Source organism: Rhinolophus hipposideros, assembly GCF_964194185.1.
Source record: "Rhinolophus hipposideros genome assembly, chromosome: 23".
In the NCBI taxonomy this organism is placed as follows: domain Eukaryota; kingdom Metazoa; phylum Chordata; class Mammalia; order Chiroptera; family Rhinolophidae; genus Rhinolophus; species Rhinolophus hipposideros.
In genome coordinates this window covers 3459944-3465615 of record NC_138069.1, presented here as the reverse complement: position 1 = coordinate 3465615, position 5672 = coordinate 3459944, and positions in this window count along the sequence as shown.

Here is a 5672-nt window from a genome sequence, read left to right as displayed (position 1 = left end):
GAAGCTGGAAGCCAGCTCCGCCTCCTGGGGGCGGGGACTGCACACTCACGCCCCGCCCCCGCGCCCGGGCCGCGGCGCGCGAGCCGCCCTGCGGGCCCCCTGCGCCAGTTGCCCACTCCCCTCCGCGGCACCCACCATTCTCTCGGGGTTTTCCGGGCCCCCTCGTCGTCAACCCCTTGCCTCACTTCCCCCAGCGCACCGGGAACCCCAAAAGGCCGATCCTGCCCTCCGACATCTGGACTCCGGCCTCTGCACCTGGGGGAATGGAGCCATAGAGGTCCCGGGTTCCGCCCCAGACCCCTTCCAGGCCTGGGCCTGGCCAGTGACTCAGCAGAGCGGATGCCCAACATAAGAAGGAGGGGGACAACAGAGACTGAAGCCGGCAGGCTCCTGGGCACTCAGCGGGCACGGCAGGCCAGAACAAACTGGCTCTCAAGGTGCTGTCCCCACCCTGCCACTCTTAACAGCCCCTCATTCACATGACAGCACTTTACTGGTTTGAGGGACAGACCCCCCACCCCAGGCCCGAGCATCAGAAGAGCTCCCGGTTTAATAGGGGGTAGGTCTTAAAGGTGCTGGAAGAGCACAGTACCTCTCATCCCCACCAGGATGGAGGGGCAGCTAAGGCTTCCTGGAGCCTCAGCCAGCACCACACGTTCACTGCAGCCCACGAGACTACCTATGGGTGCCTGGACACCGCCTGTCAGCACAGGGTTCAATTCAGCAAGTGGTGCCCAAGGGCCTGTGGGGGTCTCAGACCTGTTGGCCTCAAGGACAACCCAGGATTCAGACCAACAGCCCCCCAACTAGGAACCAAGAAACATGCTTTATGTGACAAAAGTGAACTGTTTGCAAGGCCTGGAGGAGGAGGTAGAAGGTGAGCAGGTATGTCACCCTGTGAGTCCTCCCAGCTGGGTCCTGTGAATAGGAGCTCAGACCTGCTGAGTCACAGTCATATCCTTTCATGGTGAGGTTGATGGGAGCAGGTAACCTCAATGCATGGGAAACACAGACACCCCCAGAGGTTGGGTGGGTTTGGTTAATCAGGTACAAAGGTGATTTGTCTGTGGAACCACAGCAGGGATCTGTCCACAGGTGTGGCGGGTCCTTCCCAGAGGGCTCCAGAGTGGGCAAGGCTGTAGCAGCTCTGCAGAGACGACAGTCCCCTCTCAGGCCATCCCTACACCCCCTCTGTGAGCCTGAAAAGTGACCCTCTGCCCACCACCATGCAGACAGCGTCAGGAGACAGAGAAGGGGCAGTGCGGCCCACAGGTGTCCGAGGGAGTGACTCAGCAGCCTAGGAGCCTTGCAACCCCGGCCCACTGGGCCAAGAACCGGGCTTCCTGCCTCCAGAGCTACAGCGTCCCTCGCTGAGTGGGTGGGGGTACACAGGGAGAGCCCTGTGGCTCTGGGGAACCCGGGTTTCAGGAAGGGCTGTCCCTGTCCAAACAAGTGGTGGAAATGGAGGCCAGTGGCAGGACTTCCAGACTTTCTCACCATTCGGCCCTGTGTGTGGGACCGTGGTGGGTTTGCAGGGAGGGATGGAGAACTCAGGGTGAAACCCGGTGGCAGGAAATGGCCCCTAGGAAGCAGGCCTGGAGATGTCCCCCACTCCTGCCCCTGGGGAGCCCCAGCTGCTGCCTTCCCAGCATGCCTGGCTACAGAGTATAGACCCTCCCCCCACCCTCCCCCAAGGCCAGGAAGGTAAACACGCTGCTGCGGCAGGGGAACCCCCTGGCAGGGCCCTCTCCACCAGCCTCTGCGTGGTCAGGTGGTCTGGATAGAAGGCAGTGAGTCAGCATCCCATGACCAGCCTTCATAACAGGGGAATCCCCAGCTCCATGCTACCAATCCTGATGACATCTTACCAGGCATCCTGGCAGCAGGGGTGGGGAGCAGCTCAGTGGGACTCTGAGGGAGCCTGGAGCCAAAAGAGCCCTCAGAGGACAGGGTGGCAGGAAGCTGGCAGTGGGGAAGGCCAGACCGAACTAGACCCTGTCCTCACCAAAGTCCCCTTCTGTTCTTCACCACCCTGAGCTGCAAAGAGCTCCCCCAATCTCCCCTGTGCCCACTAGCCTCCACCCCACCCTCCAGGCATGGCATTCACACTCTGTGAGGGGGGGAGAACTTGGTGCTTGAATCAGACCAACTATCTACCACCCTGCCAGCTTTGGGCAAATGACCAGCTTCAGTTTCCTCATCTTTGAATGGGGCTGGAGTGCAGTGACTTGAGTGCCCCCTCCCAAGTGATGCCCCCTAGGTGTGCTAGTTGCCTTTGGGGTTATCAGCTTGGTGGGCGGAGACTACAGTCAATGGTGGGGAGCGAGAAGAAACCTGAGCTGAGAGTTTCTGGGGACACTGGGTGCAGGGAGGGGTGGCAGGAGGTCCTCCGATACGGTTTATTCCTGTGTGGTGTGCTGTAACCACCTCCTCAGTTCCCCCTTCCTTCTTCCCAAAAATAATCCCATCCCTTGACAGTGGTTTTCTGTAGCCTAGATATGGGTGGTGCGCCAGCCAGAGACACAGCCACCCTTGAGATTGAGGATCACAAGAGATCAAAGTCCTCCAGAGCTAGGCCCACGACATCAGTTTGTTTCTATGGGGGGGGGGGGACAGGGTCATGGTGGTGTCCAGGCCACAGTGCCCTGGGACCCAGCTGCCACTCCCTCACACCACAGGGACACACTCCCTGCCTTCAGTTCCTAGTATTGCCTACTCATTCCACCTGGTGACTTTCTCCTGGCTCCTCCCCCTGCCTGGAACCCTTTCTCCTGTCTCACACGGCAATTCCCCATCCTAAATGTCGGCTTTCCCTGACCACTCCCTCAGGAAAACCCCCAGAAACTGGACATTACCTCGTTTTAGCCCTTCCTGCCTAGCCAACAGGTGTTGGGGGCTATGTGTGCATGTGCGTGTGTTGGGGGAGGGGATTAAAGAAAAGGGGTTCAAGCCATCTAGGAAATGAAATAAAGCCACTAAGAGACATAGATGGAAAGTTAGGTGGTGCCAAGTTGTCAGGGTCATGAGAGCTCCAGGGGCTCCTGCACAGCTGCTGGAGGTTGGGAGCGGCCATTCTGGGCTTGGCTACTGGCACTGGACAGGAGAATGGACGCCTGCACGCTCCTGGGGGCATTGAGGGAGCGGCCGCCCCCTGGGTGATCAACTCAGCATGTTCACTGGACAGTGGAGATGGCTCTCCGCAATGCTGATGCGGGTAAGGGCGGCGGACCGAGGTCTAAGCGGGGCCATATCTGCAAATACAAATCAGAGGGCCCTGGGCCCATGATCCACAGAAACACAAAGCCGGACGGGCGGCGCTAGGGACCCAGTCCCGCGCGCCTGGCCTAGGAAAACCGTGCGGCCCGGAGCGCAAGCGGCCTGGGCTCAGGTCAGGGGCGGAGAAGGGGTGCTGGTGGAGGCCCGGTTCTCGGCTGCTCGCCTGAAGGGCGGCTGCAGCCGACCCCGTCCCCACCCCGCTGGAGCCGCGTCGTTTATCCCGCCCCTGGTCCCCCAGCGCATCCTTGGAGTCCTGGCGCTGTGTCGAGTCCTGGCCCGAGAGCCCGCGGGGGCTCCGCTTTCCCGCAGCGAGCGAAAGAGCGCGCCTCGCTCTGCGCGTCGGCCCCGCTGGTCGGAACCGGGGTGGCCAGGCCGCGGGCCCGCAGCTCCCCTAAGGCTGCTCGTTCAGTGCGACACCCCTCACTCCCCGCCCAGCGGGAAGGGAACTCGGACCAGGGTCACAACAGGTATCCGCTGACCCCGCCCCTTCCTGGATCGACACCCACCCCGGGCGGGCACTGCTGGGGGCTCCCAAAGCCGAGCGCCGGCCTGACAGCGGAAGGTTCTGGAAGGATAAAAGGCAGCGCCACGAGGTGTGAGGGCGGGGGGCTGTGAAGGCACAGCGCGGTGGCCCCGGATGGATCCAGGCGCCTGGGCCCGGCTGACTGGGTGCCGGCCGCTCGGGGCAGGGGGGCGGCCGAGTCGCGGAAGGAGGCTGCGGCGAGCGCCCAGCGGGCCGGGGCGGCCGGGCGGCGGGCGTGGCACTCGCCAGGGGGCGCAGTCCCCGACCCAGCGGTGACAGCCTTCCGGGCCCGGCTTTCCGCGGCCGTGCAGGCGCTGTGGTCACGTGGAGAGGCGGCGGCCGCGGGTCCGTGTCCGGGCCCTGTCCCTGCTCCCCCCCGCCCGCATCCTGTCGACAATCTTCTGGAAAAGTTGTCTGGCTTTGAGATTTACGCCTTCCCTTGTCCAAAGTCTCCGCGAACGGCCCCGCACGCCGGAAGCCTGCGCTCCCCGCCTCCCGCGTGGTCTCCCCGCCGGGTCTCGGCTCGGCCAGGACCCTGCGCGCCCGCGGACGGTGAGCTCCCCCCATTGCTCAGCCCATGTCCCCGCGCCTGATACCTGGGGAGCTCAGGCAGCGTGTTCCGGGGCTTGGGGGTCGTGCGCGTGTTGGACCTAACTCTTGTTCCGTATTCTGCAAGCCTGACGCTCTAGGGCAGCGGGTCCTCCTTAGATAAACGCTCCCTCGTGCAGGACAGGCTGAAAAGTTGGCAGGATGGCCGCCACTGCAACCTGGCTAAAAGCATGTCAGGTGGGAAGTTGGCAGCTACTGCGAAGGGCACAGCCCTTCCTGGGCTATAGGGACCCACCCCACCACCCTCAGGTTCTGTTGTTCGTCTAGACAAGAGTTCTGGTGAGGGAAGGGAAGGAAGGCCCCCTCGCTCCTGCTCCCAGATTTTACATGCGTTCCTTATTCCCATTGCCCTGCTCGATTTCCATCCCTTTTCTGGATGGAAATTTTCCTTTGGGGATTCATTGCTTCCATTGTGTATGTAGGGGGCGGGGTTAGGCACCTGACTCAGGTTTGGCCAACCAGAACACTGTGGCCCTTAGGTCAGGGATGGACATGTAACCCAAGTTAGCTGATGAAATGCCCACTGATGCCACCGGTCAGCCTGTGAGCTCTGGCCCACACTGAGCAGGAGATCAACGCCTGATCTCAGCGTCTGAGAGTCTGGGTGCCCACAGGCCTGATGCTGGATCATGAGATGGCTTAAACCAGATGATTTTGGTCTTGGTCAGTTGTATCCAAGAGTACTGAACCACTACTTCCGCAAACCCCATGCCTGCCCCAGCCTTCCCTATGGCAGTGATGGGCACCACGGTGCAGGCCAAAAACTTGGGGGTCAGCTGTGACCATGCCATGTGCTCAAACCAGCAGTGTCCTTGTTGATGGTATATCCCAATAGTACCAGTAATGACATTCACATAGTGCTTCTCTTATGCCAGGAAGCATTCTGAGTATTTTGTATATATTAACTCACCCGCTCCCTTGAGGCGAGACTATGTGATTAGTTCTGGCCAAGGACCTAAGACAGAAGAGCCATGTATCACTTAGAGGCCAGAGCATTTATTTATTTGCCAACATTGGAGCTTCTAGAGCTCTCTTCCCCTTTGCCAGGGAAACCTTTGATGTTCAGGTGGTTATTCCTGTAGCCTGGGCGGAAATTATGATGAACAGAGGCCCCAGGGTACCTTGATAGATATACAGCTTCGAGAAATATACTTTTATTAAATCATAGAAATTTGGAATTATTACAGCAACATAATCAAGCGTATCCTAATAATTATTTCCCATTTTACTCCCCAGGGGAAATGGACACAGAAAGGATTAAGTA